This window comes from Dendrobates tinctorius, unplaced genomic scaffold (genome assembly GCF_039654945.1).
Source record: "Dendrobates tinctorius isolate UK_male_01 unplaced genomic scaffold, ASM3965494v1 ptg000006l, whole genome shotgun sequence".
Taxonomy (NCBI): Eukaryota; Metazoa; Chordata; class Amphibia; order Anura; family Dendrobatidae; genus Dendrobates; species Dendrobates tinctorius.
In genome coordinates, this window is record NW_027361674.1 from 4,566,607 (window position 1) to 4,592,520 (window position 25,914).

Genomic DNA, 25,914 nt, shown 5'->3' on the forward strand with positions numbered 1-25,914 from the left:
TATATTGCTCCATACAGTATTATGGACACAGCATAGTGCTCCATACAGAATAATGAGCCCCATATAATGCTCCATACAGTACAATGATCCACATATATTGCTCCATACAGAATAATGTGCCCCATATTTTGCTCCATACAGAATAATGAGACCCATATATTGCTCCATACATAATGGGCCCAATATAATGCTCCATAGAGTATATGATGCTCCAATATATGCTGTGCCCCATATAATGCTCCGGTATATGTGTGAGCAGTGATGGACATGAGACAGAGCAAGGGTTAACGTATATTACTTCAACAAGTATGTACTCCACGCAGGGAGAAAAAGAGTTAAACAGTGATAATGCAGGTAGTAGGTAATAAGTGTATACGGTTGGGAAAAATGCAGAGGAAAATGACGGTAGCAGTTCTTAAGGTAAAATTTATCCAATCCATTGACTTCCAGACTGTAGAGTCCACGAAACAAGCGTTGGCGCCGATAACGGTCAGCGTGGGGTTAATCTGGTGTAGTCCTGAAGACAACGACGAGCTGAGTCCTTCCTGCAGCGGCGAGTCTCTGATGCCTCCTGCAGTATCCTGAGTCCAGCGGGTGCTGTGGAGGGTAAGGCACAGGCCACAGAAATGTCGGAGCCCAACGTGGCCAGACAAATATGCATTGGGGGGGTCAGGATACAGTTCACGGTCACACACCAGGTCCTTAGGCGGCACGTGCACGGTACTCACGTGCCCGGAGCATTTGGCACTTTGCTTTGCGGGGGACAACAGGCACATGGTCCGTCTCTGTTCACAGTCTCCCTGGACGGCAGTGGGGATGCTGAAGCGCGGGCCTGCGCTGCTGTAACATCGGTGGCTGTGCCCGCCGTTACCTCGCCTGCGGCGGCACCCGCCGCTGCCTCCTTCCGCCCGCGCGCCTCTGTCTGTGCATCCTCTCACCCGGTCTCCCGCTCTGCTGCCTCCCTGCGCGTCATCCTTAGGCTGCGGGCGCGCACCCGTTCTGCCTCTTCTGCTGGAGGTGGGCGTCACTAGGGGTGGTGCTGGCTGATCACTTCCTGGCCCTAAGGTATTTCAAGTGTCCTCGCTGTAGAGAGGACGCCAGATGATTGTGTGATACTCACTCGTTATTCAGGCTGCTATAGCTACTCTATAGTTTCTCTGGTTTGTTTTCCTTCCTGTTCTCCTCAGTCTGCCTCCGCCTTGTCCTGTCTCTTATTCCTCTCCTTGCTCCCATAGCCGGTCCGTTGGTACTCTGTCTACCTGTTCCGTTTCCTTCCCCCTGGCTCCCCTGCCCCTTACCAGTCTGTCCTTATATCTCCCGCTGGGGTCACCACGTTTGCACACCCTCTTCCCCGGAGGCCACTCCTGCTGTCCCTACTAGTGGCTGCTGCCTCGCTTCCTCCTCACCCGCTACCCCGCTCAGGTACTCTATAGTTTCCTGGGTCCCACTTAGTCCTTTGAGCCGTCCCTCTCGGTACCGGCTGTCGCTGTTCTGTCCTCTGCGGTCCTGCCCCTAACGGTCCCTGTATAGGGGTCGGTCATCACCTGGCGCGCTCGACCCAGGGGCTCCGGTTCCGCAACCCAGAGGGTCCACTCTCGGGCGTTATCCACTCCAGAACGTCACAGTATCATCCGGCCATGGATCCCGCCGGTGCCGCGGCTGCTACACAGAAGGAACTGCTTTTCCTACGTGAAAATCAGACCCGGATAATGTCCTTCATGAAATCCATGGACACCCGGCTGTCCGCCGTGCAAACCTCTGACCCTGGGCTTGCCCCCCTGTTAGCCAGTCTCCAGCAGGAGCTCGCACAGCAGCGCGATGCCCAGTCTCACATCTTGGGTTATATGGCGTCCGTTGATGATCGACTGCTTGCCTTACAGTCCTCTGCGGCCGCCTCAACCTCACCCCGGGACGCCGTTTCGTCTCCACCTCCTCATCTGGGAAAGCCCCCCCGGTATAGCGGAGATCCTAAATTATGTCGGGGATTCTTAAACCAGTGCAGATTGCACTTTGAGCTTTTGCCCCAACAATACCCCACAGATCGCGCCAAGGTGGCGTTCATAGTGTCCCATCTCGAGGGAGAGGCTCTGGCCTGGGTGAATCCTTTATGGGAGAGGGAGGATCCCGTAGTTTCTAGTATTCAAAACTTTCTGGAGATGTTCCGCAAAGTCTTTGATGAACCCGGACGCTTAGCGTCCACCACAGAGGCCCTCTTTAACCTCCGCCAGGGTTCCCTTACGGTGGGACAGTATGCCATCCGCTTTCAGACATTGTCATCTGAAGGGGGATGGAATAATGAGGCACTTGTGGGTGCCTTCTAGAGAGGTCTCTCAGGTAAAATCAAGGACGAGCTTGCCGGGCGAGATACCCCTACCATCTTGGAAGATCTCATATCCCTGGCTACTCGCATCGACCTGCGGTTCTTGGAAGGCGCTCGAGAGTCGTCTAGGGAGAAAAAGCCCTTTAGGCTGTATCAAGCTCCCATTCCGCGCTCCTCTGCTCCCTCTACTAGTGTCGCACCTGAGCCCATGCAGGTCGATCGCATCCGTCTGTCCGAGCAGCGGCGTAGGGAGAGGATGACCAACGGTCTCTGTCTATAATGTGGTGGAGCCAATCACTTTGTGCGCACCTGCCCTGAGAGACCGGGAAACGCCTCCACCTAGGTCAGGTAAGGGAGGTCTCCCTAGGTGATCATAATTCCTCTCTGCCCCTTACCCTTTCAGCTTTAATTATTGCAGGTCGGGAGCGTAGATCTGTGGAGGCGTATGTGGACTCGGGCGCGGCTGGTAATTTCATTCGGCAAGAAGAGGTCGATAAGCTCCAGATCCCGGTGGTCATCTTAAAGGACCCACGCGCAATCACCTCCGTTGATGGGAAACCTCTCCCGGAGCTCGTCACCATTGTTACGGCTGAAGTAAACCTACAGATTGGAGCGCTTCATCTTGAGAAAATAGCCTTCTACGTCCTGCCCAAACTGTCCCACGCTGTCCTCCTTGGATTACTCTGGCTCAGGCTGCACGAGCCAGTTGTCGACTGGCGCTCTGGGGAGATTTTGCGTTGTTGACATTCCTGCCACGAACATTGTCTGCGGCCCATCGTTCATCCTCGTTCTCTGCCTAAGCCAGTCAATCTTCCAGGCCTTCCCGCACCGTACTACGCGTACGCCGATGTATTTAGCAAAAAGGAAGCAAATACTTTGCCTCCGCACCGGGCCTATGACTGCCCCATCGACCTGATCCCCGGAGCCAACCCTCCCAGAGGGAGAACGTATCCCTTATCCCAAGCAGAGACCACGGTTAAGACTGAATACATACAGGAGAACTTGGCCAAAGGTTTCATCTGGAAATCCTCGTCCCCAGCAGGTGCAGGCTTTTTCTTTGACCGGAAGAAAGATGGATCTCTTCGACCATGTATTCACTACCGGGGCCTGAACAGCATCACGGTTAAGAATCGATATCCGCTTCCGCTTATCCCTGAACTCTTCGACCGGCTAAGGGGGCTCGGATCTTCACGAAATTGGATCTGCTGGGAGCTTATAATTTGATCCGGATCTGCGCAGGGGACGAGTGGAAGACCGCCTTCAATACCCGTGATGGTCATTATGAGTATTTAGTCATGCCGTTTGGTCTCTGCAATGCTCCGGCTGTGTTCCAGGAATTCATTAACGAGGTGTTTCGGGATCTACTGTACTCTAGCGTGGTGGTATACTTAGATGATATTCTCATCTTTTCACCTGACCTATCCTCTCATCGGAGAAGCGTGCGCATGGTCCTGCATCGTCTTCGGGAGAATCACCTCTACGCCAAAATCGAAAAGTGCCTCTTTGAGCAAACCTCGTTACCCTTCTTGGGTTATATAATCACGGATTCCGGTCTAAAGATGGATCCTGAGAAGCTTTCTGCAGTGCTCAAGTGGCCCCGTCCTGTCGGTATAAAAGCCATCCAGCGTTTCCTCGGATTCGCGAATTATTACCGATAGTTTGTGCCACATTTTTCCACAGTGACCAAGCCCATCACGGCCCTGACCCGAAAAGGAGTTAAGTCTAACAGCTGGTCCCCCGAAGCGGAGGATGCCTTCCTTGCCCTGAAACGCTCTTTTGCCTCAGCACCGATTTTACACCGTCCGCTGGTCAGTAGGCCTTTTGTTCTAGAAGTGGATGCCTCCTCCTCGGGAGCTGGGGCGGTTCTTTCCCAGCAGGTTCCATCTGGACGGCTAGTTCCCTGCGGGTTCTTTTCCAAATCCTTTTTGCCCGCAGAGTGCAATTATTCCATTGGAGACCGGGAGTTGCTGGCCATTAAGATGGCTCTAGAGGAATGGCGGTACTTGCTCGAAGGGGCAGTGCATCTCTTTACTATCTTCACGGATTACAAGAATTTGGCCTATCTGCAGCCTGCTCAGAGACTCAATTCCAGACAGGCCAGATGGGCTTTGTATTTCTCTCGTTTTGACTTCAAGCTGCACTTCCGCCCCGGCAATAAAAACATCAAAGCAGATGCACTCTCCAGGTCGTTCCAGTCGCCCGAAGAGGATGACGGTCCATCATATATTATCGAGACTACCAAAGTGATCACCGTGGCTCCGGTGAATTTTTCTACTCCTCCACCAGGCAAAACCTTCGTTCCTCAGAATAAACGCCCGGAGGTGTTGCGCTGGGGGCACTCCTCCAAGGTTGCGGGGCACGTTGGGACCAAGAAGACTCTCTTGCTTCTCTCCCGTTACTACTGGTGGCCCTCCCTTTACCAAGATGTGATGGACTATGTCGCCTCTTGCACGACCTGTGCTCAGAACAAGGTTCCCTCCGGTTTTCTCCACCCGTTACCTGTTCCGGAGGCTCCTTGGCAGCAGATCGCAATGGATTTCGTAACCAACTTGCCCCGCTCGGCGGGTTGCACTACCATCTTGGTCGTAGCAGATCGCTTCTCCAAGATGGCTCATTTCATCCCCTTGCCTGGACTGCCGTCTGCCCCGAAGTTGGCTGAGATCTTCATCCACCAGAACTTCAGGCTACATGGTCTTCCTCTACAGATTGTGTCTGATCGTGGGGTCCAATTTACCTCTCGATTTTGGAGGGCGCTCTGTCGGCTGTTGGGCACATCTCTCGACTTCTCCTCATCCACAGACCAACGGGCAAGTGGAACGGATTAATCAGGTTCTGACAACCTACCTACGTCACTTTTCTAACGCCCATCAGAACAAATGGGTCTCACTCCTACCTTGGGCAGAATTCGCACACAATAATCATCCCAGCGAATCAACCACCAAATCACCGTTCTTTGTGGTCTCCGGTCAGAATCCAGGTGTCCCGCTGCCCTATTCCACGTCAACTGGAGTTCCCGCAGCAGATGCTGTCGCCATGGAATTTTCGCAAATTTAGAAGACCAGGGAGGCGCTCGTGGATGCCAGTGCCCGAATTAAGAGACATGCAGACAAGAGACGGAAGGACCTTCCTCCGTACCATCCTGGCGACAAGGTCTGGCTTTCGACCAAGCATATCCACCTGAAAGTTCCTTCCTACAAGTTAAGTCCCCGATATATCGGTCCCTTCAAAGTGCTTAGACGTGTCAACGAGGTGGCTTATAAATTGAGGTTGCCGGCTTCGCTCCGAGTCCCTAACGCCTTTCATGTCTCTCCTGAAACCTGTGGTGCTGAATCGGTTCCAACCGGCCACCATTGCTCCTCCTTCACCTATTGGGGCGGGTGACGTCTTTGAAGTAAGGGACATTTTGGCCATGAAAAGAGTTAAGGGGAGGACTCTTTTTCTTATTGATTGGAAGGGATTTGGTCCTGAAGAGAGGTCCTGGGAGCCTCGAGAGAATGTGAATGCCCCTCTTATACTGAAAAAATTTCTGGCCAATCTCAGAAGGGGGGATGTAAAGAGGGGGGTGCTGCAACATCGGCGGCGGTGCCCGCCGTTATCTCACCTGCGGCGGCACCCGCCGCTGTCTCTTTCCGCCCGCGCGCCTCTGTCTGCGCGTCCTCTCACCCGGTCTCCCGCTCTGCTGCCTCCCTGCACGTCGTCCTTAGGCCGCGGGCGCGCACCCGTTCTGCCTCTTCTGCTGGAGGTGGGCGTCACTAGGGGCGGTGCTGGCTGATCACTTCCTGGCCCTAAGGTATTTCAAGCGTCCTCTCTGTAGAGAGGACGCCGGATGATTGTGTGATACTCACTCGTTATTCAAGCCGCTATAGCTACTCTATAGTTTCTCTGGTTTGTTTTCCTTCCTGTTCTCCTCAGTCTGCCTCCGCCTCGTCCTGCCTCTTATTCCTCTCCTCGCTCCCATAGCCGGTCCGTTGGTACTCTGTCTACCTGTTCCATTTCCTTCCCCCTGGCTCCCCTGCCCCTTACCAGTCTGTCCTTATATCACCCGCTGGGGTCACCACGTTTGCACACCCTCTTCCCCGGAGGCCACTCCTGCTGTCCCTACTAGTGGCTGCTGCCTCGCTTCCTCCTCACCCGCTACCCCGCTCAGGTACTCTATAGTTTCCTGGGTCCCACTTAGTCCTTTGAGCCGTCCCTCTCGGTACCGGCGGTCACGGTTCTGTCCTCTGCGGTCCTGCCCCTAATGGTCCCTGTATAGGGGTCGGTCATCACCTGGCACGCTCGACCCAGGGGCTCCGGTTCCGCGACCCAGAGGTTCCACTCTCGGGCGTTATCCACTCCAGAACGTCACAGCTGCTATGGTGCTCAAGGGATGGAGCACTCACCTCCCCCTGCTGCGCACTGTCAGTTCCAGCCAAGTCTCTCTGTTTCCACGCGCGCTTTTGCTTTTTTACCTTAGACACGCCCCCTGCTGTCAAGTGCAAAGGTTAGTCCAATTCTTTGAGTTTTCCCCTGGACAACAGAGGAAACAGGCCCGACAATTCCGAACCCGGCGCAAAAAAGGTATCCCTAGCCCAGTCCTTCTGCTTACACTCCCCCTCTCCTTTTGCTCGCCATTCCACGGGCGAGAGATCTTGCAGTAACCGCTGACACTCTTCTATTTCTTGGACGATTGATCTTGATTGTATCTGTTGGGAGGTATCCCAGCCGTTGATCGTTCAGTGCGGCGTAAGTCAGATTGATTTGTAGAATAGGGCAGGGTAGTGGAGTCGGGTTGAGTGGGCGAGGATGGGGAGTCTAATAGAATAGCCATTTCAGGAGCCTGCTTCTCCTCTGGGCCAACAGGTGGTGAGTCAAGAAATTCTTCCTCATCATAATCAAGAGTTGTAGGAGGAGGTTTCAGGAGGAACACTTTGCGTCTCTTCGATTTGTTCAGGGTCCCTTGACAGGTAAGGACATAGCATATTCCGATGAACAATTCGAGTGGGAGCGTCTTCTTCTCCCTCTAGTTGGACTTCGTAGACCAGACCTTCAAAGCTGGTTTTTGCGTTTCATCCAATACGGGGTTTTCTCCCACCGGTACGCCAACTTGCCTAGGAGGCGTTTGTCTTGGACTAACACAAGGTCTCCGACCTCAAGAGCTGTCCCTCGCAGGGGAGTCACCTCAGGATGTTCTAGTTCCCAAAACTTGGTCTGCACAAGCCGATGTAGTGTATGCAAACGATGACGATGTTCTCGAACCCAGGTGGACACCCCTGTCCACGGGTAGTTCTCCTCTGGATCCAACTCCAACTCAATGATTACTTGCCCTGGTTGGCCAAACAGCAGGGTGTATGGTGTGTAATCAGTGTTGCAATGTACTCCGTTATTGTACACCTAGACTAGTTCAGCCACAAACTCAGGCCAGCGGACTTTTCTCTCGTCTTCTAACGTCCTCAACATCTGGATCAAGGTTCGATTTAACCGTTCACAGGCCCCATTTCCCTGGGGATGGTAAGGTGTCGTCCGAGATCTCTCTATCTGGTACATGCGATGCAGTTCTTCCATCACTCATCCATGGAAACAGGCTCCTTGATCAGAGTGAATCCTCTTCAGAGAACCATACACTTGGATGAAGTCCCTGCAAATAGCCTGGGCCGCTGACTCGGCAGTCTGATCTCAGGTCGGAGTCACTACGGCGAACTTGGTGAAGTGGTCAGTCATCACTAGACAGTGTTCATATCTCATGTGAGCCGGGCCGATAGTCAGGTAATCTATCATCAATACCTCTAGAAGAGCCGAAGTCACAATGGTTTTTGTGGGAGCTCTCTGTTCTGGAGGTTTAGCTAACTCGCAGCTTCTACACTGCCGACAGGCCTCCTCGACCGCAGCTTTTAGTTGAGGGTGATAAATCAGCTTCTGTATCCACTGGAATGTTTTCTCTGAGCCAAAGTGGGCCCCTCTTTCATGAGCCTCTGTAGCCACCTTGAGGAGTAGAATCTCAGGGAGTACCACTTGCCAGGTGACCCCCAGTTCTGAGTTCAGCGGGATCTTCCGGTGCAAGAGACCATCTTGGGACTGGAGCCTTTCCCACTGTCGAAGGATCTGCAGAGTTCCCGGGGTGAGGGCGTCTCTCTTCCTTTGATTAAGAAGTTGCTTTAGTGCCACTCACTGCCTCATCTGAGTGAACTCCTCATCTTCCTGTTGGAGTCATACCCACTCGTCACGGGATCGCCCCTGGGTGCATTCTTTAGGTGCTGCCTGGACCTGTTCCAGTGTGGCCACCACTGTCCTGGCCTAGTTACGGAATTTAGGAATCTCTTCAGCCTCCAACTCTTCATCCCGGTTAGGCCCAGGTCATGCATGTGTCACTCTGGATAGGGCGTTGGCATGTGTTCTCAGCTCCCCTCCTATAAGCCATCTTATAATGGTACTTCACCATCAGCGCCACCCACCGCTGCTTGTCATCAGTGCTCACCAAGACCTTGGATCTAGACAAATACTCAGCGAACTTCTCAGTCATGGCCCACACCAGCGCCAACAGCTCCAGCTTGAAAGAACTATAGTTGTCTTGATTTCGCTCAGAGTCATGGAGAGACCGACTCGCATAAGCGATCACTCGTTCTTTTCTGCCCTGTATTTGTGACAACACAGCTCCTAGTCCATGTAGACTCCCGTCAGTGTGAAGGATGAATGGTTGGGAAAAGTCCAGGTAAGTCAGTACGGGAGCTTCAGTCAAAGCCATTTTCCAGGTGCGGAATGCTTCTTCCTGGCTGTCCCCCCACTGGACAGTCCTATTCTTTGCACCCAACGGTACTCCTTTCAACAGTTCTAGCAATGGATTGACAATGCGGGTAAAGTTCTTCACAAACCGTCGGTAGTACCCAGTGAGTCCCAGGAAGACCCGAACATCTTTCACAGTCTTCAGGGTAGGCCAGATTTGCACTGCTGCAATCTTCTCACGTGATGGCCTCATTCCTTCAGCGGAGACGACACGTCCCAGGTATTCAATCTGTACGAAAAAGTTGACACTTCTGTGGCTTCACATTCAGACCGTGCCTTTGTAAGTGACTCAACACTTGTTCCAGCCTTTGCAGATGTTCCTCAAAAGTGAATGCGTAGACAATGATATGGTCCAAGTAGATGAGGGTAGCTTCAAAGTTTAAGTCTTCCAAACACCTCTCCATCAGCCGTTGGAAAGTTCCGGAGGTATTAGCAAGACCGAAGGGCATCCGGTTGAATTTGAACAGCCACATAGGTAGTATGAATGCCGTCTTCGCCCGGTCATATTCGGACATGGGCACTTGCCAGTACCCACTGTCATGATCCAGACCGGGTTTTGGGTCTGGTCATGTCGGGGGTTAACTTTCTTTGCCTCGGTCCGGGGTCGGGCCAGTTATAATGTCATGCTGCAGCACTGCAGGAAAGTGCAGAGTAACGCAAGCTCCACTAGATGGCAGCAGAGTGGAGTGAGGGCTGAAATCCTGCTAAGAGCAGACCAGCAGAACTGCAGCAAGGCTAACACCAGGTGGCAGCAGAATAGTCAGACAAGCCGGGTGATGGAGCTCCAGTTCAGAGGACACGTTTACAGCCACGGTCCAGGGATCTCCATGTTTTACTGTCAGCTGGATGGCCTTTGGTGGTATCAGCTCTTCCGGCATGCTTAGGATTTGTGCTACTTCACTCTTGGGCAGAAGCGTGAGATCGCTCTCTCTGAGATTGACACTTTGCACTGGCACATTACCGTCGTGAACAATGACTAACGTCCATGCATCGAGGAGCCCTGGAGGTAGCTGCACCATAACAGCCGGTTCTATGAAAACTTCAACTCCTTCCAGCGGGGTACAGGCTCAGATGGGTAGAGTAAGCACAGTTTGCCCTTGTGGTAAAATAAGTTTGGCTGCAGACGGGACGATCACCTTTCCCAATGCTTTTCCTTCGCTTGAGGTCTCTTGAGCCTGGGTCATCCGGATCCGCTGTTGGAATACTTTCCTTTGAGGGGTGCAAGGGCTCCACCGTTTCAGAAACACATCTGTTGACTCATTAATTAAGAGACTTCCGAGCTCCTTCAATACGTTCATCCCCAGAGTCACAGCAGGGCCTTTGCCAGGGTCTCTAGCAGTCAGCACCACTTCTTTCCGGTCTACATTTTGGCCACACACAGTGATTTGCATCCAGACCACCCCTGTGACTGGGATGGGCAACTGATTAGCAGCAGTCAACCTGATCACCAGGCCCCATTCAGGCCGTATCATCTCGGGGAAGTGACGCCTGAAGTATGTCTTATGCATTGTGGTTACTTGAGAGCCGGTGTCAATTAAACTGCGAAAGGCCCGAACATCCATTTCAGCACAAGCAAGAGGATTCAGAAACGCTAAACTTGTGGGACTTCTTGCTCTCCTCCTTAACTGCTCAGGCTCTGGGCGGTATCCCTCAGCCAAGGAACCTCCTAGTTTAATGGACGACGTTGTAGGGATCTTCCCCACCGGGCTCATCCCCTAGCAACATGTCCAATTTCCTCACAGTTGTAACAGGTGGGTTGTTCTTCCATGCGAGGCGTTCTCCTCTCCCGTCGAGATTCAGGGCCAGTTCTGCCCCCAGAGGGGTTCGGTGGGGTCGAAGGTTTTTTCCTCAAGTCAGACCATTCCACACACATATCTTGAATCTCTTTCCACAGCTCTCTCACCCAACTTGGTTCAATGTCCAGTGGCATAGATACCTCCCCACTCCGGACCTTCCCCGTTGGGACTGTCACTCTCTGCTCTTGCTCACGTGCACGCATTTTGCCTCCAACTTCTAGAAAAGTCAAGCGCGAATTAACCCGCAAGTGCTCGCGCAGGGCCTGTTTCAGCAGCGCATTTCTAAGGCCTGCCATTAACTGGTCTCGCAGCACTATATCAGGAGGGCCTACACCTATGCCATCTCGCTTAGCAATTGCAGCGTGGATCTCCTGCAGCGCCTTCATGTAGTGGGTCACAGTCTCCTCCTCCCTTTGAACACGGCCAAACAACTGCATGCACAACTCTCCTACGTCTGTGGAGTCTCCGTGCATTTCTTCTAGAATTTGCAGCACCTTGTTGTTCACGGGGGTGGAGGTGGGGCAAAGCATGACGGAACTCCTTGCCTCCCCGTCCAGGGCCATCAGGGCAACCTCTGCCTCCATTGCGGAGGTCATGTTATGCAAATTAGTTTTCCTTCAAAAGGATGAAAGCTTTCTCTATAGTGCCACCTATTGGAGGCAGCTGTCCTATGAATCAATGTCCAATCTTTTAAAGAGAATGTGCTGTCAGAAAATGACACATTATTTAAATCAGGCATTTGTGTCACATGTATTTTTAAATATATATATTTTTTTCATATCACAATCTTCATTTAAAAGAAACAAACAAAATTAGTTATCTTGCAATTTTCATACTGGAAACTGGGGCTTTTTATATTCTTACTTCTGGCTATTTAAGGAAGGGTTTACAAAAGTTTCCTTATCAATAGGCAATATTAAGGCCCCGTCACACACATCGATCTCACTAGCGAGATCGCTGTGTGTGACGGGGATCAGTGACTGGCCCCCCTGCCGGTTATCGCTGATCGTGCTTGATCGGCCTGGGCCATTTTTCGATTGCTGCGTGTGGCAGCGAGAGACCAGCGATCAGCGACGCTGGTTTCTAATGTAAATATCGGGTATCCAGGATCCGCGGCTCCTGGATACCCGCTGTTTACCTTGGAAACCGGCGTACATGCTGGTTTCCAAGGTAAACATCGGGTATCCAGGAGTCGCGCGTCTCTTAGATACCCGATGTTTACCTTGGAAACCAGCATGTACGCCGATTTCCAAGGTAAACAGCTGGTAAACAGCCACGGCTCCTGGACATCCGATGTTTACATTAGAAACCAGCGTCCAGTGTCGCTGGTCCTGATCGCTGGAGGGGCTGTCTTGTGACAGCTCACCGGCGATCAGCCTAACGATGTCCCAGCGATCCCATCATGTCGGATCGTTGGTGGGATTGCTGAGACATCGTTATGTGTAACGGGGCCTTTAGAATGACCAGTAACACCTCTGTACTTATTTGATAATGCAAGATCCATAAATCATAAACTGGCGATGTCACCACTGACTGTGCACTCTCCTCCCTTCACAATGACCTTTGCACACGGTCATTAGATGCATTAATGCAAAATATAGGGCCGATGTTCCAAGCTGCTAATGTACATGTTTTCTTTCCTGAGGAAAGGAAGTTAGAGTCTAAAAAAGATCTCAGTGGCCAATGTCAAAATTGCATGATTTCCATATTTTTTTCTAATAAAGATTGTTGATATGGGGAAAAATTGTCAAGAATTTAAAAAATGTAACAAAAAACTTTTTTAAACAATAGGTCATTTTCTGCCTTCCTTTTAATGAGCTTTCCAACACAACAAAACTAAAGACATTATCCAAACCAGCCCCATCCACATGTCTGGTGTCATTCTAAGTTCAGATATGGTCTGGATATTATGTATTCTCCATCATAAACTCGTATACCTGGAGGTTATTTTGACACGACATTCCTTTGATATGGACACATGCAGCTACAGATCAGATACAGGGGTATGTGGTGCTTTGAAGTAATAAGTAATATTTCTTTTCCCATATAGCAGCAACATTTAGTTTATTACTTGGTTTATTTTTAGAATGATAAATTATCTAAAAAAAATGATAAATAGAAACAAAATCAATCCTTAGGCAATGTGCACACGCTGCGGTTTTGGCCGCTGCGGATCTGCAGTAGTTCTGCAGTGTACAGTAGCATGTAAATCTATGTGATTTATAATCCGCTGTGCACATGCTATGGATTTTTAACTGCGGAAAAGCTGTGGTTTTGAATCCACAGAAATAAATGTCATGTGACTTCTTTTCTGCGGATTCTGCTGCGGTTTACCATCTCCTCCATTTTAGAGGTGATAAACCGCAGGGCAAAACCGCAGGCCAGTCCGCAGGTAAAACCGCAGGTCATTTTACCTGCGGTTCCGCAGATAAAAATCCGCAGACCAATCCGCAACGTGTGCACATAGCCTAACACAATGAAGATTAGGTGAACAGGTGCAAGATGTGGCGTCTTAAAGCCTGGGCCAATGCTTTTAGGCTATGTGCACACACTGCGGAATCACCTGTGGATTTTTCCCCGCGGAACCGCAGGTAAAGTGACCTGTGGTTTTGCTGCGGTTTGGCCTGCGGTTTCACACCTCTACTATGTTAAAGGTGTGAAACTGCAGCAGAATCCGCAGAAACAATTGACATGCTGCGGTTTATAAACCGCAGCAAAACCGCGCGGAAAAAACCGCAGCATGAGCACTGCGTTTTTGAAAACCCATAGGGTTACATGGTACTGTACCATGTCTGCGGAACTGCTGCGGTTCCGCAGGGCCAAAAACACAGCGGAACCGTAGCAAAAACTGCAGTGTGTGCACATAGCCTTAGGGCAGAAGTTGGCTGGACTAAGGAGATGAAAGGAGTTGGAGCTTCGACGAGATTGGTACAGATGGGCCGGGTGCTTCACCAGGGGTCACCAAACGTAGTAATTGATGAATTCATGTCTGGTGTGAAACAGGCTGAAGGAAATGTCATTATAGTGAGGTCAGGCCTGGAAGGAACTGGGAAGCAGTCTAGTACAGTCCGGTCTGGGCGTGTACTGCACAGAAGTGACAAAAAGCAAGGGAAAGATCAGGAAGCAAGCAAAGGTTATGATGTACCAACTGTAGATATAATGTGCAAAAACTTAAGTAAAGAAAGTGTTAAAGTTGTCTGGGACTGTGTCTCCATTGATGGGGGTTGCCTAGAAGAGAGACCGTTATGGCCTGGGAAGTGCCAGGGTGAAGCAGAATCTGGAAAAGCAGGTATGCCGAGAATAGTATTGTTTCATGTAGAGGAAGGACTGGACACAGCTGCCACCGGGATACAGGTCACAACTACAGTCCTGTCCACCCTTACAGTATATGGGGTGCAAAGATAGTGGGGCCATTCTTCATCAATGGTAACCTCAATGCCACTGGATATCTGAAATTGCTACATGATGATGTGTTGCCCTCTTTATGCACTGAAGATGGCACGTTCCCTGAATTTTTCCAGCAAGATGGTGCACCACCACATTATGGGTGTCTGGTCTGAGCATTCCTACAAGGAATCTGACCCCCTTAGACAAGCATTTCTTCTGCGGTGTTGCTATCAGTGTGTCAAGAGTGGAAGAAGAGGGTTGCATTGACAATCCAACACAATGGGCAGCACTTTGAACACATTTTATAAATGGTCTTAAACTTGTAAATAACTCATGAAAGAATAAAGTTACATTAAAACCAAGCACAACATTGTTTTTCTTGTGAAATTCTCAATATGTTTGATGTGTCACATGACCCTCTTCCCTTTGAAAAAAATAAAGTTGAATCCAAAATGGCCGACTTCAAAATGGCCACCATGGTCATCAGCCATCTTGAAAAGTTTCCCCCCTCCCATATACCACAAGCTAATATATCACCAACCATTCCCATTTTATTTAGGTGTATCCATATAAATGGCCCACCCTGTATATACAGCTCTGGCAAAAATTAAGAGACCACCGCAAAATTTTCAGTTTGTCTGATTTTTCTCTTTATAGGTATATTTTTGAGTAAGATGTAAATTGCTCTTTTATTCTATAAACTACTGACAGTATGGGCCCCGTCACACATAGCAATCTCACTAGCGAGATCGCTGCTGAGTCACAAGTTTTGTGACACAACAGCGATCTCACCAGCGAGATCGCTGTGTGTGACAGCGATCAGCGACCGGCCCCCCTGCCGGTATCGCTGATCGCTGCAAGAAACCTCTGGATATTTCTTTCGTCGCTGATCTCCCGCTGGCCAGCACGCATCGCTGCGTGTGACAGGCGGGAGACCAGCGATCAGCTGTAAAATAATAAAAAAAATAAAAAATATTGTTATTTATTCTCACCTTCCGACGTCCCGCGCAGCATTCCTGCCTCTCTCCACGCTCTGGTCCCAGTAATCCTTTGCAAAAATGACCGTGAGTCTTTGCGATCCCGCGAGAACGGACGTCATCGCGGTAATTCTCGCAAAGGATTACTGGGACCAGAGCGTGGAGAGAGGCGGGAATGGTGCACGGGACGTCGGAAGGTGAGAATAACAATATTTTTTATTTTAATTTTATTTTTGCCATGAATATTGCATCAGAACACAGCGATGCCGCGCGCGGCGTCGCTGTGCTAATCGCTGGTGAAGCTGTGTGACAGCGTGTAGCAGCTCACCAGCGATCACATAGCGACTTACCAGTGATCCTGACACGTTGATATCATTGTCGGGATCGCTGGTAAGTCGCTATGTGTGACTCCAGCTTTAGTCTTCGATTTTCCAAGCACTAGACTTCGCAATTATTTTCAGAAAATGAAAAAAAGTCAAAATTACAAAAAAATGCAGTGCTTGCAGACCTCAAATAATGCTAAGAAAACAAGTTCATAATCATTTAGAAACAACAATACTATTGTTTTAACTCAGGAAGAGTTCAGAAATCATTATTTTGTGGAATAACCATGATTTTTAATCACAGCTTTCATGCGTCTTGGCATGCTTTCCACCAGTCTTAAACACAGCTTTTGGGTGACCTTATGCTACTTCTGGTACAAAAATTTAAGCTGTTCTTCTTTGTTTGATGGCTTGTGACTATCCATCTTCCTCTTGATTAGATTCCAGAGGTTTTCAATGGGGTTCAGGTCTGGAGATTGGGCTGCCCATGACAGGAATTTGATGTGGTGGCCCTTCATCCATACATTGATTGACCTAGCTGTGTGGCATGGCGCATTGTCCTGCTGGAAAAACCAGTCTCCAGAGTTGGGGAACATTGCCTGAGCAGAAGGAATCAACTGTTTTTCCTGGATAACCTTGTATGCGGCTTGATTCAAACGTCATTCGCAAAGATAAACCAGCCAATTCCAGCATTGCTGAAGCATCCCCAGATCATCACCGATGCTCCACCAAATTTCACATTGGATGCAAGACACCGTGGCTTGTACGCCTGTCCAGGTCTCCATCTAATCATTAGATGACCAGGTGTTGGGCAAAGCTGAAAATTAGACTCATCAGAGAATATTACCTTACTCCAGTCCTCTATGGTCCAATCCTTATGGTCTTTGACAAACTTCAGCCTGGCTCTCCTTTGCTTCTCATTGATGAAAGGCTTTTTTCTAGCTTTACATGACTTGAGCCCTGCCTCTAGGAGCCTGTTACAAACTGTTCTTGCCGTGCACTTCACCCCAACTGCCATTTGCCATTCCTTTTGAAGGTCACTTGATGTCATCCTGCGGTTGCTGAGTAACATTCGAATAAGGTGACGGTCAGGCAGAATGTGCAGACGCGGGATTTCCAGCCACACACATGACATGAAAGGGACGACTGACGAGAAGGGGAGAAAACCTGTAAAATGACTAAAAAACCTGTATAAATAAATATAAATAATGAAGACCGGAGACAGTCTTATCTTATGGGCAGAGCATGCCCCATAGCCTGCAAGAGCAAAGGTATAAAAGATGATTGTTACTTGACAAGGCTGCATCCAGGAGGCATGCAGATACAGGTATGACTCATTTCACCTGTATACAACCTGTATGCCCACATTATTAACTCAAAAAAACTCAAGAGGGGGACAGATTCCCTTCAAGGAAAGCAGGGATTGAAACAAACATGTCTACCCTTATCTTTTCATTCATTAAAGGGATCCTGACCGTGAATACATGCTGTCTGATCAGTCAGCATGTATCGTACGATGGCTGTATGATTTCAGAGAAAAACATTGTTTAAAAGCCGCCAGGTACCAGGCCACATGGGACTATTCGGACAGGTGAGTCCTTGGCTACTCTCCCTGCCTGCTGCCAGTGACTGACAGGTCCCTCCCTATATACGCACAAAGGGAGAGCGGGCAGGAAAAGGCAGCTGGGGACCTGCCTAGTGTCAAGTGCAGCATGGTCCATATCCAACTATTAATGTACATTTTTCTCTGAAGCACCGCAGCATTTCAAAGTCAAACATACATGGCTAATTTCATATAACTTGTATCTGAGTCATGCTGTCTGTGGATTGAGCAGCATATATGAACAGAATAAGGCAAATATACTTCTCAAAAAAATAAAGTGAACACAAACAGCCTGTTGCAAATGGAATAATGTTCCCTTTATTTTTTTGAGCAGTATATATTTCTGGGGTCATCACATATTGGGATTCTTCCATTCAAGAGGAATGCTTTGTAAGGACACATCTGTAGGTTCTACCTCGAAACCACAAGAGGAATTTCTTTGGCTTCTATCACAGGTCAAGTAAGGTCAATGAGATTGCTTGGTAATATATCCCTTTATGATTTGGAATAAAGGTTGTAAATTCCCATATAGTCATTTATCTTGATGAACACCTATGAGTTGTTTTGCTGGTCTAGGTAATTTAATTTATATCTGTGGGTTTCATCTTTCTTTGATGGATACATAACCCAATGTCTTCTGTATTAGCTGAGTAGAATCATTCTAAGTAGAAGTGATGCTTGGCTGCTTGCCTTGCTTGCTTTCACGTCATACTCTTATTCTCTTACATACCATTAGCTGAAATAATTTGGCGCCAGGTTCCACTTGGAGCTGTTTTCCCTGTAGGTTTGAAATGGAAGTTTATTGTATATTAAATTCCTTAAAGATGTTAAATCAAGGTGCAGAGTTCTCGGAAAGTCTTCTTAATACAAGCATGACTTCAAAACTGCTGAACCAACATTTGATTGCATTAGTACGCATAAGCGCCTACAATATCATATGTATTGATCTTTACGGTGACTCGACATAGTCCACAGATATTTTTGATGTATGACCAGCTTTAAACTAAAACAATATGCCGTGCGTTATCAATTTTTTTTTTTATGGTCTGTAATCCCATAAAGTTCTGCCAAGAGATAAAAGGTCAACCTAATGTTAGGCTTGCTGAGTTTATTCAACATATAATTGCTAATCCATGCAGAAACTATGGTAGTAAATAATGAATATTTCTGTTGCAAGAAAAGAATGTCAAGGAAAGTTTGAGAATAGTTAACTAAGATCAGATGTTCTCAAGAAAGAGATTAATGTCTTAAAAAAAGCCTTTAATTTTAGTTAAACTTTATAGGACTCTAGGTGTGATGGAAATACTGTTATGGCCCCGATGGTGAGGTGGATTCATTAAGGCGTTGGTCTAGATGTACACCTTGGACCAAAGTCATTGGTGAAGTGAGATATAGAGGAGCAGGATAACTGGAAATTGACTTTCTTGAGGTGGCACAAGGAACAGAAGAGCTGGACTAGTAAATCGACACCTGGAGCAGCTTTGAATAGTGAAGCTGGATTCGTTGGACGGCAAGTGGAATAGTGGAGCTGGACTGCAGGATGGCATATGAAACAGTGGAGTTTGATGTGGCAGGATGGCACATGGAACAACATGGAACATTGGAGATTGATGTGCAGATAGTCAAGATGGTCAGCAAACCCAAGTATGTAGTCTGGCACCTTGGTACAGCAGACTTGGGTGTGTGGACAGGCACTTTTGAGCTGAAGACCCATGTAGGTAGACACAGGCTGACATCTATCAATTATATGGAAGTCCTAAATAACCCCATTAATAGACAAGTTGCTGAATGAAAATGTTACTATCTATTCCTTCCACTCTATGTTAAGTGTTAATCTTGAACAATCATTGAAGGTTGTACCAAGTAGTTCTGAAGGTTTGAGTCTGAATGGTCGCATATTATGGATGTGGCCATATCGTTGTCATGCCATATCGTTGTCATTGACAGTCATTGGGAATCTTTACTAGCAAGATCACATAGAAGTTGCTGGTTAAGAAACCAAGAGACTGAAGCCGGCCATACAGAGTAGATTATTATTGTATGGGCGCTCTACATAGGTAGCCAAATAGCTCCATAGAGAAAATTAGAGCAAACACGGCTATTTTTTTTCACAAATTCCACTAAAGACATGAAATTGTAGGCACTTGGATGTGCTCTAGGAACCCACAGGCATATAGAGGTGCTTTATAAGGAGTGTCGATAAACTAAGGATCCGTAATACCTTAATGTGAATGAGTCCTAGGACCCACTGTTTGATATGAGAGTCTTTTTATAGTTCTGTGCTTCCTGTAGTATATGAATAATAAACTGTAATGAATCACTGTAGTGTCTACATATGTCGTTCTGCAGGTTATCACCCTCGTCCAACTTTTGAGTTTCCCTCCAGATTCTTAATAAAAGCTTAGTTTCCTTTTTCCGAAACCATTTTATGCGTAGACAATAAATGAATAAATGTACTGCCAATAAGCTATTCACTAATTCTCTGCTCCGTCTTGGCCTTGCAAAGTGCCTTGTTCACAACCCTGTCCTTGAGCACAATACATGAGTGCTGCAGTGACATTAGCAATTAACGAAATGCCCCTTCTGCAATGACAGCTGAGCTGTAGAGCCCGGATCGCATTATGCTGCTGAACATTTATGAGCTGCAATTAAACAGTACATAGGGGTAAGACATGTCAGCTTGTGTATGTGTTTTTTTTTAAGGGATTAAAGTTAATGGCCCAAGGCCTCAGCTTTTACATCCTATTTGGTTTTGTGCAGGTGGACGAATAATTTAGAGAGCATAAGTTTTAATTTCTCTGACCACTCAGATCTTTAAGGTAATGATAAAGGTGCATAAAAAGATCAGTTTTACTGAAAATAATGTCATTACTTGTCAGAACTTAATGTTACTGATGACATTTATCTGTTTGTTAAATGTAAAAACTTTTCCTAAAAGTAGAGCACCAATTTTGATGCCCTGTGTCTATCCAGGGGTTGCAAAACTACAACTCCTAGCATGCCCAATTGTCATCAACTTTCTGGGACTATACAATAGGCCACTTTTTGATTACACATTACCTTCAATATTAATTTCATACTTGTCATTTCCATGAGAAACCATGAAAAGAGGGGACATCTTTGCATTATTTGACACCCATGTTGGCAGTCATGGCACTCCTTCCTGCCGCAGACCCTATATTGTTCTTATGTGGGCTTATTAGATTGCTAATTGATTTGGCTCAGGCTTAGACTAGGGAGCACAGTCTAACGGTTTGTAAGCTCTTCAGCCGTCGCTTCCACAAGGGAGCATGAACTTCCCAACAGAAAAGACAGAGGTTGCTACCCCTGGAATAGAAGACATTCTTAATCAACGGTGTTGTGATACCAAGGCAGTGAGCAAGAATGATAATCAGGAGGTGTACTGGTAGAGACACTAAAATATAGTAATCAGTCCGCCTGTTCTCGAAACGGCTGCTGATGGAGGCTTCAGGCCTGTCCATTAACCTCTTCCAATTAAAAAACACTTCCATCTTCTTACATTTCCCCCTTCTTTATCGATGGACCATCCTCGACAATGCAGAGCCACGACAATACGCGTGTCTTCAAGAGGGACATTGGGCAACACTTCCATCTTTTTACATTTCCCCTTCTTTATCGATGGCCATCCTCGGCTATGTGGAGCCACAACAATACTCGTGTCAAGAGGGAACATGGACAACATTTCCATCTTCTTACATGATGGCCATCTGGAGCCTCAACAATATGTGTGTCTTCCAAGGGGGATGTGAGCAACACTTCCATCTTCTTGCACACACATGCCAGAGCAGAGCAGTGGCTTAAAAGAAGAGACATGACACCCGGAGTGGTGAGCTGCCAGATCATAACTGTTGTCCTAGCAAGTTGAATCATGCCTGGACATATTGCATCTATTACTGTAGTATTTTTGCAACGGCTGGAGTGCTTACGATTGGGAAACATTCATCTAAGGTATAGCTCCTCTGTGGTTTTCAACTCTATCAGATCCACTTTGCCATTAAAAGGACTGTACAAACTAAGCACAAGTGATCAATCTACCTTGGGCGTGGTCAAACAGTTCTTTGCACCTTCCCACCTACTTGTTCTCCATCTATCTCCACTCTCTTCTTCCATGACTGACAGCTTTGGCTTCACAAGAGTAAAATAAAGGTAGAGATAGATGGAAAACAAGAAGGTGCAGTAAACTTTCTGTCCTCTTCAAGGGTTCGCCAAGTGCCTGTGCTTGGTTTGAACACTCATATTGAGCTGACAGACTCCCTTAAAGCGAACCTGTTAGCAGGATTTTGCTAAGTAAACTACAGGTATTGTCAGATTGTCAGTTTTAAACTGATTAAAATGATATCTGGGGTGAAAAAATTCTTCTTGTGGTTCCCTGGGGTGGAACTCAAGGCAGAGTATTATCTTCCTGCTCTAAGCCAGACAAACCAATGAAAGACCTCAGGCTGCCCCGAAGCACGAACAGTCTGTCTCTCTGTCTCTATGATGAGGAACATGTTTATGCTTTGGTGCAGCCTGTGGGCATGTCTTTCCTTGGTCTTTCCTTGGTTTCTCTGGCTTAGAGCAGGAAGATAAGACTCTGCCTACAGTCTCGCCTCGGAACACAAGCATATCATTAACTGAAAACTTTTAACACTGATTGCACAAGAATCACAAGATGGATTTTTTTCCCCCAGGTATCATTTTAATCAGTTAAACAGCGGCAACATGACAATGTCTGTAGTTTACTTCACAAAATTCTGCTGACAGATTCACTTTTAAGGTTCTTCTATGGGTGCACACTTTTTTCTGGTTTAGGTTCAACATGGTCAGATTAAACCAATTAGTATATGAGGCGTTTATGACATTAAAAGTATATGTCATAAGTGTTTGATAGGTGCAGTTCTACTTCTACGACTGCTATGACAGTGACCTCATCTGTCTACAATTCAGAAAGTAAGAAGCCATAGCTTTGCTGATAACTCACTACTCCAAGAAAGTAAAATGAAGTCAGCTACATTCATTTATAGCTACCACTCCAACTTATCTTGTCTTTTCTGGAGGCAACAACTAAAACAGGAGACCTCCATTGTGTCTCGGGGTGGCTGAGATAGCCACACCGTGAGCCAATAGTACTTATCTCTGTCCCTGCTTCTATCCATGTTGACCACGTCTCCCTTCTGACATGGAAAATAAAAGGGGGGTTACACAGGATGGCGTTGTTGGCCGCAGATGGCGAATCCCTGCTTTATAGTATATACAGTACCAATATCAAATTTTATTTACATTTTGATTCATCACTGAAAGAAAGCATCTTCAAACAACATCATAAAGAGGTTTGGGGGGAGATTGATTCTGGTTCAGTTGTGTCCGAGGAATCACATACTTTTTATTTATTTTCTTTCCACTAGACGTTGATGTTTTACAGACTGACTTCAATGGTTTTTTCATGAAAAGTAAGCAGATAAGAAGAGAACATAAGCTATGAAGCCGTCCATAAAACACAGCGATGCATTCCTTCATCAAATGTCTATAAACAAAGAAGAAGAAAAATGGTTATGTGTTTTGTAGGCTTTGCCCAACAGGATAAACACAGAATGGTCTATGGATTCATGCACAGTTTTGGTTGAGATTTCATTTATTAACCCCTTTCTGTACATTACAGTATGCTTTAAGATGCTAGAGCATAGGGAAGAAATTGGCACACGAAGCTCACATTGGCTCACAGAATTTGATCAAGATGTGATCTAAGTATCTCAATTTTATAAGTATTGTCTATATAGCAGTTCAAAATTAATATATTCAGAGTTTTCAAATACCTTAGTGGGCTCAGAGCTTGGTTGTATTTGTTTGTATGCTATAGCAATTCCATCACTGACGCCTGCTCCAGTACATAAATGTCATTTGGGTAGGAGTCACTTGTCAATTTCCTTTTTTTGCAGGGTACATTTTTTCAATGTCAGTTACATTTGCCCCTATTTTATAAAAAGTAATGATGGACGAACCCGTAAATGTTCGGTCACAGACGTCGGTTGATGAGAGTACTGCTCTCATCATTGTACGCCTGCTCTCGCTGATAGCAGTGAGGGCACAAGTACGATAATGAGAGAGGGAGGACTGGGAGCTTGCATCGCATCCAAATGAAAACCACTTTGGGCTGAGTTCATTAATCCACAGGTGGGTGCACGAATTCGCTGGTGAGCACAGCAGATATCCACAAGAAGAAGAAAGTTTGTTCGGCACACCGGCATAAATGAAAAAAAAAACTTTATTAGGCTAATATGTCATATTAAAATGCAAAAAATATCTGACGCGTTTCTGGTGCACAAAGGCACCCTTATACATAGAACGAACTTTCTTCTTCTTGTACGATAAAGAGAGTATTCATCATAAATTGGGTCCCCTCTGTTTTTGACAACCAGCACAGGCAAAACCAACAGCTGCAGATTGCAGCCCTCAGCTGTCAGCCTTATCGTCTCTGATTTTCAAAAATAGAGGGGTCCCCACACCGTTTTTTAAAATGATTTAAATAATTTAAAAAAGTCTTACGGTCCCCCCCAGCTAAAGCAGGGGTTGGTATTCTCAGGCTTGTAAGGGTCCATGGATATTGGTCTCCAGCCTAAAAATAGCTGTCCGCAGCCACACCAGAAAAGGCACATCTATTCAATGTGCCAATTCTGGCGCTTTTCCCAGCTCTTCCCACTTGCCCTGGTGCGGTGTCAAGTGGAGTTCATATTTGTGGGGTTGAAGTCAGCTTTGTAATGTCAGTTGACATCATACCAACAGGTTAGTTAAAGAAAGGCGTCTATAATAAGATGCCCCCATCACTAACCCCATAGTCAGATTGTAATAAAGACACAGCAAGAATAAAGTCCTTTATTTGAAATAAAAACACAGGCTTCTTTATTTGAAATAATACTCCCCACCCATTTATTTAAAAAAAGATAAAAACAAAAAAAAACATATTCCTCACCTGTCTGATGAGAAAATAATCCATATCTGTCCCTTGAAGCGTTCCAACTCTGCTACATCTAGATTTTATGGCTCAGCAGTGGCATGATGCAACTTCTCAGCCGTGAATCCAGGAGAAAACCGTACCCCATACAACAGTAAGGGCAGTATTGCACTGATGGCGGCCCTGCTTGCTACTGATGGCATTGCAAAGTACAACTTAAAATGTTTTGGCAGGGATTTTAGCAGGTACAGGTCCGACAAACCTTTTGCAGCCACAATATCCCTAACATGCTCTCTCTAGTGCAGGTTTTTAGCTCACGTGAAGTTAAACCCACATATATCTTTATACAGGGACAGATTGCATATTATACCACTAATGCAGCACTACAAGTAATATGATGTTTAATCTGAATCCTGAGTCCCATCAGAAGAGAGGAAAGACATAGATCTTATCATGCATGTTGTCATCCTTGGTGTTAGTGATAAATTCTTGGCCAACGCATTGTCAGTGTTAAGACTAGGCCAATGTCTTGTTAAGATAGCACAGATAGATTCCCAATGGCAATTAGCGGTAGATATGAAACTGAATCTACACACTTTTTTGTCATTTGCTTGTGAGGGGAGCCAGGGCTGTAGTCATGTGTGGCGCCCCCAGGAGTATGGCCGCCACAGTGGCTTTGCCTTCCTCCAGGGAGGGTAATGCCAGGCTTGGAAGCAGTGAAGGGTCTCTCTCGCAGTTAACCTATACATGCAACACAGTTCCACTCCAGGCCAGCAGGGGGGACTCTGAACCGGAATTGAAGGGAGGAGTGCTCTCTGAGGGCCAAGAGGAAGGAGTGGTCAGTTAGCGAGAGGAGGGTGAAGCTCGGAGATCGAGCGGAGAGGAAAGGCTCCTCTCCAGTGAGAGCGCATGAACTGGAGCCTGGTCTCCACGGTTGTACGGATACTAACGGTCCTGCAACAGACACCAGAGGAGTAGGAGGCTGTAAATGCCCTACCCCCACCTAAGACTCGGAGGCACAACAGCACGGAGTGAGCCAAGAGAGGAATATTAGTTACAGCTGTCTGCCATACGAGGAGTGCTAGTAGAAGAGAATTAGGAGGAACTTCAGTGTAACTCAGTATTAGGAGTACTTCACTCAAATGAGTGCTAGGGAAGGAGACTGCACAGCCCATCTGCTGAGAGAGAATCCATAGCTGCTTCCAGGCTAGCCTGCTCTGGTACCATCTGTAATCAGGACCTTGGACTGCATTTATCAAGTAAAGGTACAGAAATTGCACCCTGCTGTGTCTTTGTCTGCTTCCTACCCTTCCGGCACGGCTACATCCCCGTGCCAACCACATCTACACTGCCCTGGGACTACAGCTTCACCTGTGGGGAGCTTTTACATCTTTGCTGCACCATACCATCAGTCCCAGTGGATCTGCATGCAGCGTCGGCTTAACATCTCACTTGCCGAATACCACAGGTGGCGTCACAATCTATTCATTTAATCAACTACATTCCACCATTTCAATTCCCCCATTACTTGGGCGCCCAGGGCCAAGGACTGGGTCACCGCTGCCAGGGCCGGACTGGGACAAAAAAGCAGCCCTGCCACACAAACCCCACCAGCCCAGTAACTATAACACTCCTCACCCCGATCAGTGAATTTTTGCCATACTTTGTCGTCCCCTCATCACTCTTTAAGGAGTTATTTGAAGAGCCACATGTGAATGGCACCACAGTGCGTATGATCGACCACAACTCCATTTACATGGTGCTCTTCAAAGCTACGTTTCCCAGGATCATGGGGGTGGG